Genomic DNA, 14,621 nt, shown 5'->3' with positions numbered 1-14,621 from the left:
TTGTTTTATTTTTTCTTTTCTTTTATTGAATTCCTGAGAAGAACAACTTGCAATAATAGTTGTATTGGTGGAGGTCGCCATGCCTCACAGTATGATGAAGACAAGTTTCGCCCTATAGCAGCACCTCAGGAATTGACCTGAGCAACCCCGGATCCCTGCCGGTAAGTTCCCAAAAAGCCAAAAAAAAAAATGTTTTGCTATTCATTCTTTTGTGCTTGTCTTACTCTAGTTGTGGGTAATTTTCTGTTGCATGAGCGTTAGGTGGGTACGTAATACTAAGAATCGGTTAGAAAGAAGAGATCTAACAAGTAGTGACCATATACATTTGCTCTCTTTAAAACCTTTCAATATGGGAGACCAACATCAAAACCCTTCACCTAAATCTCTAAAAGATAGGTTCTACCCTGCTAGAACAATCCAACCTTCCCGCATGGTTCTACCACAAGCCCAGGGCAATAATTTTGAACTCAAACCTCAATACATCACTATGTTGCCCCACTTCCATGGGTTGACCTCTGAGGATGCTTACCTATTTCTAAAGGAATTTGAAGAGTTATGTGTTCTAATTAAGATCCAACAACTTTCTGATGATGTTAATAAGCTGAGGTTTATCACTTTTGCATTAAAAGACCAAGCTAAGAAGTGGTTGTATGGGTTACCCACAAATTCCATAACCTCATGGGAACAGTTCACAGTTGTCTTCCTTAAGAAGTTTTTCCCAACTCACAAGACCAATAAGCTTAGAATTGATATCCTTCAGTTTAGGCAAAAGCCTAGTGAGTCCTTTTCCAAACTTATGGAGAGATTTAAGGATCTACTTCAAGAATGACCTCACCATGGCCTAGACTTATGGCATTTATGTCAAATAATTTATGAGGGTATTGATTACCCAACTAAACAAATGATAGAGTCTATGTGCCTTGAGGGATTCACATCCCTTATAGATGAAGGAAAGGCATAGGAATTCTTACTTGACTTAGCTGACAAAACCAATGAGTGGGAATCAATCCAAGAGAGTGAAAGAACTATAGGAGGAAAAGGATATTTTGTTGATGGGATAGTAGCCAAGGAAGCCCATTTGGATAGCCTAATCAAGAGAATTGAGGCTAATGTTCCTAGAGAGCCAGCATTAGTCAATTTGGTTAAGATTTGTGCTTGGTGCCAGTCCCCTGGATATGTCATAGAAAAATGCCCTAACACCTCTGGGGGCACTTCTAATGATAGTGTTAATGCCTTATACCAGAATTGTAATACCCCACTTCTTAAACCCGGTCTGATTACGTGGTTGACCCGGTTTAACCATGCAGGACCTGAACCGGAGAGAGTTAAAGCGGGTTCCTTATGGACTATGATGGCAAGGGTGACCTTAAACACCGGCTGGCCAGACAAGTCCGAGCCAGTGCCAGAAGAGACGGGTGTACCCAAGCCGTGTACATGCACCTATTATAGGGTCATATACGGATAAAGTAGGTATGTAGCCATATATTAAGGCGCATACGTATAATTCATCGTATGCCAAGGGTGAGATTCGTGCAGAGGGCCGAATTCTGTTAAAATCCCCAGTTTTGGCCCTCAGGTGGGCGGACAGGTGGGCGCAGCCACCCACCTGAGTGACCCACCCATGTGAATACTTAGTTATTCTAAGGAGTATATATAGCATTTATTTCCCTTTTTCTTTTCTCATTTATGACACTCGTACATTGGTGAGAAGAGTAAAGAGGAGAGAGAAAAGAAAAGGGAAGAAGAAGAGAAGAGAAGGAAGAGGAAAAAGAGATGGATTTCAGCGGCGCCGAGGCTTGAAATTTCTCAAAATTTATTTCTCTCTTCTCTCTCCTCCACCTTAGCACTTTTGGTCTCAAAAGATCTCACAACCAATTGTGGGTTTTTCTCTTTTAGGAAAGAGAAATTTGTTACCCTACCTCCCCATTCCCTATAAATACAACTCATGTAAGAGGAGGGGAGACAATTCATTCTTCTTCTAGTTTTTTTTTTAGTTGCTCTCTCTTTCTCTTGCTCTCTCTTTAGTTTTAGTTATTCTTTATCTTTTCTTCAATCACTTTTGTAATAGTTTTTTTTTTTATTTCAATTAATGCAAGCACTCTTTTATTTTTATTCAGCCCTTTTATGTTTATGATTTACGCAATCGAGTCGTAATTTTTTAAGCTATAGTTCTAGGCTTAGATCTAGGTGACAAGATCACGAGCCGTGGAGCAATTTTTTTTTCAAGTTCAAGCATTGATTCAAGTAAGTAGGCTCCTTCAGTAGTCTTCTCTCCCCCCTCTCATTCCCTCTTCTGACTACCCTTTCGTTCTTAATTTAGGATTTTTATTTTCAGTCGTTACATTATTGCTATCCTTCTCCCCCAAGGTTCATGGCTAGTGTATGTGTTGGCTTTGCCCCTCCTAGCCATAGAACCATCAATTTATTGTTTTTATTTTAATTGTCTCCCTTTCCCTAAAGCCAAGTAGAGTAACCCTTGTAAGAGTGACTCTCTGATCAAGTAGGGAAGCTCATATTATGATGCATCCCTTGGGCTAAGTAGAGAAACCTACTTGTGAGTCTCTCTCTAGCTTTCTCCCATTTTTTTTACTTTATTTTTATTTCAGCATTTTTTCCTTTATTTTTTTTAATTGCGTGGGTTGTTTATTTTCATTTATTTATTTATTTAATTTTAATTGTGTGGCTTGTGTCTTTAAATTCTTAGATGACGAATTGTTATGACGTTATTTTATATACATATGTTTAGGACGGTAGTTAGAATTAGATCACAACCATTAATAGGTTCACTTTTGCATTATTAAAAGAAAAATAAATAAAGTGGCTGCTCTCCCTGAGTTCGACCCATAGCTACACTGATCCGTACGCTTGCGATTACATTTAAAATCTCAAACAGTGAGCTACCTCATCCCAGATATGCTTGGGAACAGCTACATTAAGACCTGAAATTCCAGATTTTGTCGCATCCCTTGCTAAAAAGTCAGCAATACAGTTGGTCTCCCTGAAGTAGTGAGAGATTTTCCAAGTAACAGAAGACAAGAAGGGGTCCAACGAGATCCAATCTTGGCTAACAAACCAGGGAATTGATCTTGATTGGACAGCAACCACCACAGCCGCAGAATCTGATTCAATCCAGAGAGAGGTCGCTCCTAGATGAAAAGACATTTTTATACCTTCCATCAGAGCACAAAATTGTACTACGTAATTATTCTGAATCCCAAGGAAAGCCTTGAAAGAACCAGTCACCATACCGAGTTTGTTTCGAATTACTCCACTTGCGCCAGCCCTTACAGGATTTCCTAAGGAGCAACCGTCCACATTTATTTTCACCCATCCTGCTACGTAAGGTTAACAGTTATATTCAACGTGTGTACCATTGGATCCGACTCGTCTCCAACAAGCGTCCAACGATTTTACCGATGCTCGACACATGGACTCCGATGAACCCAACAACTGAACGACTTTGACCCGTCTCTCCTCTCGCTGAACTACTATAGAGGGCGATGAACGACAAAAACCCGATTCATTGCTTTCTCTTGGACTCTTCTCCATCTATTTCCCTCTTTCTCTCCTCAAAATTTCAAACCCTAACTTCAGAGCCGTTAGAGATCTTGTCATTTAGCAGATCTGAAGAACTTCACTGACCAAGTCCAGTCAAGCTACTATTGCTGCTTGAGGTATCTTCATCTCTCTCTCTCTCACACACACACACACATTTGGACGGTTTCACATCTGAGTTTCATGAACTTCATCTAGTTTGCAGATTTCTTATAGAAGCAAAGAGGTTAACAGGAACCAGCTTCTCTTCTCTCACATTTGGACGGTTTCAGATTTCTTTAAATTTGGACGGTTTCAGATCTCCTTACTACTAGTTAAGGCGTTTTTTTTTTTTTTTTTTTACTATAATGTAGAGTTCTAACCTGCTATTCTTCATTATTGGTTACCCACTCTGTTTCTTCTCTGAAAATGCACCCTTCTTCTTCTTCTTCTTTTAAAATTATGGTAGAGTGTTCTCATGCTCTGTTTTCATTCCTGGTTAAGGCCCAGTTATCTATTGTGGAGTGCCTTAATTAAAATCAAAAGAATGCCTTAACGAGATGGTTATTACGCCTACATATACATTTGTAACAGTGTGAATGTAAGTCCTCTTCCTTCTTTCAAGTTTTCATTATTTGTCTTCCTTTTTTCTCATGTGCCATTTTTAGTTCCTTCAAGTTTGAACTTCACAGTCTCTCTAAGAAATTTGCATTTTGGTTAGGAAATCCTTACTACAAAGATAAATGAGACACTAAGTGGAGGGAAAAGGAGGAGAGTACTAAGAGGACTTTAGATTGTAGGAAACAACTATTGCACTATGGTTCTTATAATAAAAAAATGAGAATTGAAATAGATAGTTGCTTTCAACTTGACTACTGTATCAGAATAATAGTTATTGAACTGTAAATAAAATATCATCATAATCCTCGTGTTTAACTTTAATCCGAGTATAAAATGAAATAAACCCTTGTACAAGTAAGATATCCACAAGCAACTGATGATCTTAGCATAGACCAACCAAACTTGTGTTTGGTATTGCCAAGCAATAATTCTCTTTTTGATTCCAATTGGAAAAGCCTAAGAAGATCACTAACTTAGTTTGAAAGATCACTCATCAAAGACCAAAAGAAAGATCACCTAAGATATCCTTCTAGTGGACTTTAAACCCCTTTAAAAAGATAGTGACATGTCTCCTCTGCATCCATATTTGGAAATATTTTTTTTCTTGTTGAGTTTGTGCAACCATAGAGCAGCATAGTTAGATCCAGAAGAACTTTGCTGAAACAAGTTAGGGATTTAGTTGTTGAGAAAGAAAGTGGTGGAAAATGTACAAAACTAGAAGGAAGAAGCAACCTCTAAGTATTCTTAACTTGGAGAAATCCCAGCCTTATAGGTAATGACAATCACAAACTTTTCAAAGTCATTATGAAGTCTTAACTACCAGAAAGACTATTGGTCCTCCTCAAGCCATAACTCATGCAAGCAAGATCAAGGTTTGTACCATTTTAACTAGTTAAACTTAGAGAGGTAACCTTTTAATAATTTAATTTTGAATTATCTAAGCCCGGGAGAATTCACTAGTTCCTAATAATTAAAATCATGCTCAGCATCCAGACAATCCAACACAAATACTGCAATTTTGTAGGATTGACTATTATATAATCTCACATGTTTGACACCTCATATAACGAACTGTAAGAAATGAAATCTTTAATGCACCTAACTCCTTACCTCTAGGTTAAGGCTCTGTCTCTTCTTTTCCATTTTAACATTTTCTATGTGGGATTATCTTGATCAAGTCTCCATGTGAAACTCTAAAAATAAATGTTACTCATACATTTTCAATCATTTACTTTGGTTAATTGTTACTTCAATTGCTCAACATTTAGGCGAAAATAAATGAAAGATCAAATGACTACACATGGTGAGATTAAGCCTCATGTTGATATGGTGTTTAATTCTGAGCAAAAGTATGATTTCTACAATGGATTTGGAGGAATAAAATGGTTCAATGTCAGAAGAGATTGGGTATATAAGAGAATCAAATATAACAGTACCATTACATCAAGGGCATTTGTATGCAATAAGCAGGAAAAAGAAAACTATACAAGAGAGATAATAATATTATGAAGCCTTGAGCGGAGATAAGAACTGACTGTCTTGCATGGACGAGAATTAAATTGAATATTGATGGGATGTATAATTGCATTGAATTTATAGAAGAAAACATAATCATGAACTTCACTTACCATCTGTCAGTCATATGATAAAGTCACAAAGGAGAGTTTCTGAATTTCATTCATTTAAAATTGATTTGACAAATGATTCTGGTTTTAAACCTAAGGACATGTTTGAGTACATGAGTAAGCATGTAGGTGGAAAACAGAGCATTGGATACCTGAGGGAAGATTAGGAAAACTATCTTCGAACTAAGCGTCAACGAGACCTTCATTATGGTGAAGCTGGGAGTTTGCTACTATGTTTTGATAACAAGTTAGGATAAATCCATCATTTACTTGCTCATTGCAGTTGGATAATGATGAACATATAACTAACATATTTTGGGCCAATCCAAAGATAAAAATTATTATGCACAGTTTGGTGATGTTGTTAGTTTTGGTACAACATTTTTTACAGACAAAGAGTCTAGACCTTTTGGGATATTTGATAGATTCAATCATCATAGGGGAATCATCATATTGGGGCTGCATTTTTGTATGATGAGACGGCTGAGGCTTTCAAATGGTTGTTGAGGTTTTTCTAGAAGCTCATGGACAAAAGAAGACAATAACTATTTTCACAGATCAAGATGCTACAATGGGAAAGGCTTTGACTGAGGTGTTACCTGAGACATGGCACAGCTTATGTACATAACACCTAATGTAAAATGGCATAAAGCATATGGGCAACATGATGAAAGATTGTTTAAATTTTTTAACAGATTTGAAGAAGCGTATGTTTCATTATGATAATGAATTGCAATTTAAAATTGCATGGGCTAAACTAATGAGTGATTATCAGGTTGAAGAAAATTCATGATTAAACCGTATTTATTACCTTAAATATATATGGGCTAAGTGCTACACGAAGAAAACATTGACTATAGGAATGTGGAGTACACAACTTAGTGAAAGTATAAATGGTGATATGAAGGATTACTTAAGCTCAACTCTTGACCTTGTATATTTTTTCAAGCACTTCGAAAGGGTTGTGACTAACAAGTGTACTAACGAATTGAAGGCAGAGTTTGATGCAAGAAATGAGCTTCCAAGAAATTTATTCATAAAGTCACTTGTTATGAATCAAGCAGCAAGAGTTTACACTCCTAAGATTTTTGAGAAACTTCAAAAATAGTATTAGTAAATTATTGTCTGCTACATCAAGAGCTTTATTCGAAGAGTCAATTGTTATGAATACTTACTCTCAAGTATTGAAAAAGAAGATGAATGTATAGCGTTGTGTAACTTAAAGGAACATATGATTCGTTGCTGTTGTAGGAAATTCGAGACATTCGGCATTCTTTGTCATTATATCTTTAAAGTTCTAATCGTCCTTGATTTCATATATATTCAAAATGCATATATATTGAGAAGATAGACACACGCAGCAAGAAATATTGTTGTACATGATACTGAAGGAAAAGTTGTTGTGAAAAATGTCTACTTGGATTGTTCAGAAAGGTATAGACGTATTTATCCTAAACTGGTTAGGATTGCAACAATAACATCAAATTCATCTGAGGGTTATGCTTATGTAGACAATGTTGCGGATGAGACCTGTAAACATCTTAAAAATATAAATATTAGCTTTGATAGGCAGAATGATGAAACGGTTCTAGTTGAAAATACTATAGTCAACAATAGAGTAACTTCTAAGAAAAAGATGGTCCAAAAGAAGGTGGTAGACATGAGAAGAGTTGGGTGAAAAATCAAGGAAAGAGAAAAAAAAATTGTTATGAAAATGATGGACAATTCTTCACAGGAAATGCAACAAGCTTATGCACCTTTTGAAATACACCATTTGATTCCACCTTTTGAAATACAACAAGTTTGTGCACCTTTTGAATTTGATCAACTGAATGACAATCAAAGTTTCAAATTTATATTGCCAGTGTGTTTCAAATGTATTGGTATATATATTTTTCATTACAATCATGTTATTTATTCACTATTGATGTATTGGACAATGTTGTTGCCTTGTTGCGGGGTACTTATGACTTGCAAGAAATATCATCCCAAGCTTCAACAAATAGCAACATCTTTCCTCCATTCAAATAGTGTCTGATCAATCTTATTTGTTAAGTTTTTATTTTTCACTTATGGAAACTTATGCCTCAGTTGCATTTATGGATTTCTAATGTGTTTTTGAAATTGATTTCTTTTTGTTATGTATCCATTATTTGTGACATTTCTGAATTTTGTATTATATTTCGAAACTAAAATGGTACATGCCCCTAGGTGAGTCTTTAGCTCAATCGAAAGAACACATAGAATTACACCCATGGGATGGTGGTTAAAATCCATCAGGACTCATTATATGTTGTTGAGCATATCATTAGTGTCAATTCTATTTGAAACCTTGTTGAAGTTTAAACTTTGATGGTTTACATGCTTTTGATGGAATTGCTTGTATCTCCTTTCATTACTAACAATCCATTTAATAAAAATAATTCATCAAATAAGGAGAGAATCCAAAATAAAACACCAAAAAAGAAAACACAATTTCATTATTAATATCTCATTCAGTTACATAACATCGTCACATTCTTTTATCAATCATAATTGCTACAAATTCCCCGACCAAAAAAAAAACAAATACAAAATTAGCTACAATCATCAATCCAACAAATTTCTCTATTTCATCCATTCTAATTTTTCTATTGTGCACCTCCTCTTGCAACCTTGACACCTCCTCTCGCAACCCCTGCGCCTCTTCTTACATCTTTTGTAAGTCATGTGCGAGATTACTTATTGGAACGTTACGCGGAGGCTCGTTTGTTGATGCATTTATAGGATTACAATAAACGAAGTAATTACATGTAAATTCTGGGCACCCGTAAAAGAGTCTATTTGGATTATCCGCAGTCTCTAAAATCCTAATCGCAGCTTTTTTATTACATCAATGCCTGATATACCTGTATTTAAATACATTGGAAATACTATAATTAACACTTGAGGTAGACATTTGATCTGCAAAAAAAAAAAGTACAAACACCAATCAGCCACACAAAAGATATGGTCCACAACCATGTCTATTGGAACAAATGAGAAGTTTAGACTGCACAAACAGAGATAAAGAGGGCTTATAAAGGTTCAGCTACCACATGCCATTATAAAGGAACACTTTCAATTGATATTTATACCTCCAACACTTTTAATAGTCAACTCAGGCTTTTGCACTATATTCACTGCTCTACAAGAATGAGGATAAAAAAAATGTTGAGCACAAAAGATTACTTCATCATATGAAATAGAAAAAACTAAGTTTTTTCTCTTGAGCTACTGAAATGAATTATGAAATAAAATAAGTCAATTCCATCTCTTTCCTTCATTCAAACTCAACAGCTCATACATAAATAGATAATAAACAAGTGCCTTCCATTCTTCATGGTTTCTCTCTCAACTATAAATATAAAATTCTGATTTCAATTGTTCCAGCCCCTTCCCCTTTTCCCAAGTCCGAACTGGTCAAGTTTGGATACAGAAACACTTCTATCAGACAGGGACCTGAACCAGGAGCTAACATATATAATAGGATCAGATTACCCAACTTGCACACACATAATGGTTCCTTCAGTCCTGAGATATGCATAAGAATAATTGTTGTTAAAAGACTCCTCATGAACCTTTCACCTGAAGCAAAACAATTAAAAACCAATATGATGCATTGAATTGCTGTCCAATATTTCTTGCTATGACCGCTACCCTTTAATATTATATGAAATTTAGAAGGTTGATCCCTTTGCTGGTACATGTTTGTCACTATAACAAAAGTAATATCTAGGAAAGGGTAATGTTGCATTAAATCTCCAACAAGCCTACTATCCAAATATGTTGTTTATAGTCTTATAGAGATTGAATTCTAATGCACTTTGTTCATTTAAAAGTATGGTTTTGAATTCCCAAGTCCCAACACTGCCAATACAATAATCTGTAGGCTGGTTTTATTTTACACTAACGTAGGAGCAGTTTAGCCATCCCAGTGTACTTGTTTGTTGGAATCTGATGGTGGAAAGGATACAAAGAAGGATAGATTAACCATCTCCTTAAGGCATTCTTTTAATTAAGGTACTCCACAATAGATAACGGGGCCTTAACCAGTAATGAAAATAAAGCATGAGAACACTACCACAATTTCAAAAAAAAAAAAAAAGCATGAAGGGGCCATTTGCAGTGGGTTACCAGTAATGAAGAATGGCCTGTTAGAACTCTACTTATATAATTCAAAAAAAAAAACATAGCCTTAACCAGTAGCAAGGAGATCTGAAACCGTTCAAATGCAAGGAAATCTGAAACCGTCCAAATGTGAGAGAAGCAGGTTCTTTTTAACCTCAAGCAGCGATTGAATCTCCGCTGGGCCTGGTCTGAAGTTCGCAAGATCTTCAGTGAAGTTCTTCAAATCTGCTAAATAACAAGATCTCCAAAGCCTCTGAAGTTAGGGTTTCAAATGTTTGAAGAGGGAAAGAGGGAAATAGAGGGAGAAGAGTTCGAGAGAAAGCAACGGATCGGGTTTCAGTCGTTCATCGTCCTCTGTAGTCATTCAACAAGAGAAGAGACGGGTCAAAGTTGTTCAGCCATTGGATTCGTCGGAGTCCACATGTCGAGCATAGCAAAATCGTTGGATGCTTGTTGGAATGCCAGTCGTTGGAGACGAGTCGGATTGTATACCTTTAGATACTTCCACTCATCTAATCCACGTGATTGTCTTGAAGTATTTTAAAATATTATATTTTTATGATGTTATTCTTTAATAATGTTTAAAATTCAGTTTTTTTTAGTTCAATCATTTTAAAATTTCATGATTAATCCGTTTATGTGGTACTCCAATCATCAATTTTCTTAATTTTATCCTTAAAATTCTGTCACTGTACCATGTTGTTTTGATAAGGAAAGGACAAGTAAGAGAGATCTAGAGAGAGAGAGAGAGAGAGAGAGAGAGAGAAGGGGGTCTGCACTGTGCAGAGTTGCTGTAAAGGACGCGTGGCTCAGGCTGTTGAAATATAAAGGGAAGTGATAAAGGGTCTACATGGTACGAACGAAGAAGTAAAAACAAAAGGATGAGAGGATATGCTGTCGGTGGACTAGAGAGAGAAAGAGAGAGTAAAAACTACAGTTAAGAAAGCTAAGCTAATTTATTGTGTATGGTACTGTGGCCATACCTTGCAAAGCACACTATGAATGTCGCAACCAGTTATAAATAAAAGACTCTTAATTCTCAACTTAAGGTCAAAAATTAGGAGAAACCCTGATGAAACAGGCTCAAGTAAATCAGAATAGGTCAAAATTGGATGAAACCAAGATGAAACAGGATAAAATCAATCATGAGGGCCCGTTTGATAATGTTTCTATCGTTTCTATTTCAAGAAACGGCAGAAACATAAATTTTCGTTTCTAAAAATAGAAACGGAATTGAAGGTGTTTGATAAGTCATGTTTTTAGAAAGCGATAGTAATCAGTGAAAAAATGGTCACAAGCCGTTTTCAGAAACGACGAAACAAGTGAACTTGTTTCGGGCGTCTGGATCGTTTCTTGAACCATAAATAAGTAAAAATTTCTATTTCTATTTCTGAAAGTAAGTGAAACGAAACAGTTTTATCAAACGCTTTTTACTCCATTTCTACTGTTTTTGAAAATAAAAACGATAGAAACGCATTTCTTAAAACGTTATCAAACGAGCCCTAAACCTATAACTTGATTGCTTTATTATTTATGAGATTGCCAGAGTCAAACTTTAAACTGGGGTTGAAACTTGCAACTAGTTCAGCTAGAATGGGTCCCTTTTTGAATTTGATGATTGGGATCTGACTTTAGAAAAGATGCTGTGTACTTGCTCTATTAGTTATAGATCGATTCTTCTAGTTTCAACTGTGATGCTTCACCGTACGGGACGACGTTGTTATGGTTTTATTGGTTCATAGATATGAGAGAGTGAGGTAAGTTGTTGAACCAACATGAAGCATCTTCTCTTCAATGAATGTAATACTTAATAAATTCATGGCTGGCTTTCTCTTTTCTTCTTTTCTTTTCACTAAATGATCAGATTTGTACAAAAAATAATAATAATAATAATAATAATAATAATACAAAAGAAATGGCGTCAAAAAACCTAGTCAAAAAATACACTCAATAGGAAGAGGGTTGGCTTTCTCATTAGAGAGACAAGTACTGAACTAAAGATGATTAACAAAAGTTTGAGTTATGTGGTTTTAATATAGATCTCGAAAGATAGAATAAAGTGAGTAGTAATATAAACTTTATTGGTATGCTATGTTCGTGCATTGAAAGAAAGATAGAGTATAGGTACCTCCAATATTATCACACCAAAATGAAGACAGAATCACAAAAGAAGCGATTATGTAATAATTCTATCATATACAAATTGTCATTGCTAAAGGTTCTAGTTATGTCCCTAATTTCGTTATGTAAAATTTTTAATAAACATAATTTTTTTTTATATATAAGCAGAAATAGAAAGCTTACATAACTAGAAATAGGAATCAAAATGAACGAAAACACATTTCATAAACAAAAGCTGTCTTAATTCTATTTAGGACATAAATAGAATAGAAACATAAACAAAGAATAGAAACAGAAACATAAAAAATAAAAAAAAAAATCAGGATAAAACCAGAAATCTATTCCAAAATAGAAACTGAAATAAAAATTAACTAAAACAAACCATTTTATGGTTTTTTTTTTTTTTTTTTTAATGCCAAATGAATCCTTACTGGAATATTTCGGTCAACGAAGCAATGTTGACCGATGGTGACTGAATTCGATGGGTCATCGGCCAACCCAACGAATCATTAAAATCTGGGTCAACAGGACGGGTAATGGGTCGACTTAGTTCAGATTGGCCATTTGGATCAATTTGGTTTGGTATAGGTTGGATTCAGTACGGTCAAGCCATGGTTCAAAAAAATCAAACCCTTTAATGGGCTCAGTTAAAGAATTCAAGTCCTTTTAATTTAAATTAAACATTACATAGCCTAAAACCAATAACCAAATCACTTAAAGTAAATAAACCCAGTCTAGAAAAAAAAAAAAAAACAACTTAATAGATTCAAAAGTCCTTAAGTAAATATGGAAAAATTAAATCCCTTTCTTCAACCTTGAGACCAACCTTACGGCTTACGACTTTTGTCTGGTTTTTGCAACCTCTAATAGTTGATTTCAACTTATACCATGATTGATTTCAGCCTCTTTAATGGATGATCCCAATAATAATATTTCAAATACGAAATACTCAAATCAAAATCTCTTTAATAGTTTATCATAATTTTAAGAAAATATTCATAATCTATTGGTAAACTTGGCATTGATACCATTGATGGAATTTAAAACAAGATAATTCCTAAACCACAATAGCGATCTTGCCAATATACCATAAATCGTTTTAATATAAAAAGGCAAAGCGACATATCATTCACCATCAATGACGTATCGTTTCCAATGGAGCTTGACATAGCCACTGATAACATCCTTGTACGAATAAGCAACATTCTTCTTCTTCAATAGAGAAAAGTTTCTCCCCTTAATATTTTCTTAATACACTCTCTAATGGATGAGATTAGTACGTAATTATACAAAGGGTGACCTAGTCTCCTTTAATAATATAATTCACATCTCCTATCAAGATAGGCCTATCAATTAGAGAACAAATCTTCTTTTTTGTAACTAAACTAATATAATGAAAATTCTTAATAGAATCCAAGATATTTTGTAATCAAATCAAATATTGGATTTCCATAATTGAACCAATCAATAGTTGCTCAGGACAAATAAGGAATAAAATCCTAACACATTAAACGCACAAATAGTAATGAATGTGTCAAAAATTTTAAATCGAACATTGACGCCTACTACCATCAGACATACATCTATGACTCTAAGCAGATGTCTCCTAGACTAGGGGCATAAAAATCTTCTCAGCTAAGATATTTGTGTATATTTGTGTTGACTTATAGACATGTACACAAAAGAGGACTATGAATCATATTAACTCAAACTTATACTTTCATGCAAGGGTGCGAATATTGATCTAAGGTTATATACATCTTCTCTAGATTAGTGGACATTTACACTAGACCACCAATCATCTTCACGAGTGTCAACATTCACACAGCATCCAAACAAAGAGAAGTCATAGAATAAAGCCACCTATGTTAGGGGATTTGTGTTATTGGTGAAGCCTGATTTTCGTTTAATTGAGGAATGGTGATTTTTCCCAAATAACGACATTTTTGCATTTTTTTGGAGTAGGTTTCTCTACATAATGCATGAGACACTATATATAGGGGGTTATCTCGTAAAGAAGGTTGTTGTGAAGGTTTTTTAATTTCTTTATCGAAATAGTGTATGCTCTGGTTATCACTCAGTCGTGAACGTAGCTCACCTTGAGTAAACCATATGAATATGCATGCCCGAGTGCACGCGTACACGCGCGTGTGTGTGATTCGCGTGCGTTTTCTTTTATAAATCATTATTCTGTTGTGTTTTCTAATTCCTAACAGTTTGTTCCTTTAGGTATTTAATGACTTAATCAGGGTTTTCATGCCATGCTTCCAAACACCTTATTAAAAACTTTCTTTATTCTTTCATCATTTTGCTTCACTTCCCTTTATTAATGAATTTTTTATTTAACTTTATTCCACTACTAACATAGCAAAGCCTTGGGAAATTCTTCTTCTAACCCTCCGGACCTACCAAACTAGAAAGGCAAAAGTTCATAATCCATGAAGATAAACATTCGAAATTTAATATCAAAATAAGTGTTGAGGTAAGGATTGTTAAGTGAACAATTCATGATTTTAATGGTTTATATGGTTTTTTTTTTTTTTTTTTTCTTACAATATATTTGTAAGTGAA

The 14,621-nt window shown here is 34.9% G+C and overlaps 1 non-coding gene across 1 annotated transcript; it reads right to left on the bottom strand.

Moving 5' to 3' along the window:
• Positions 1–736: 736 nt before the first annotated feature.
• Positions 737–843, bottom strand: LOC122064863. Its single transcript, XR_006135843.1, has one exon. It is a non-coding gene; the product is annotated as a small nucleolar RNA R71 (small nucleolar RNA).
• Between the last annotated feature and the right edge of the window lie 13,778 nt (positions 844–14,621).

The sequence above is a fragment of the Macadamia integrifolia genome, unplaced genomic scaffold (genome assembly GCF_013358625.1).
Source record: "Macadamia integrifolia cultivar HAES 741 unplaced genomic scaffold, SCU_Mint_v3 scaffold1796, whole genome shotgun sequence".
NCBI lineage: Eukaryota > Viridiplantae > Streptophyta > Magnoliopsida > Proteales > Proteaceae > Macadamia > Macadamia integrifolia.
The sequence above is the reverse complement of the archived record's forward strand: the minus strand, read 5'-3'. Positions and strand labels throughout refer to the sequence as shown.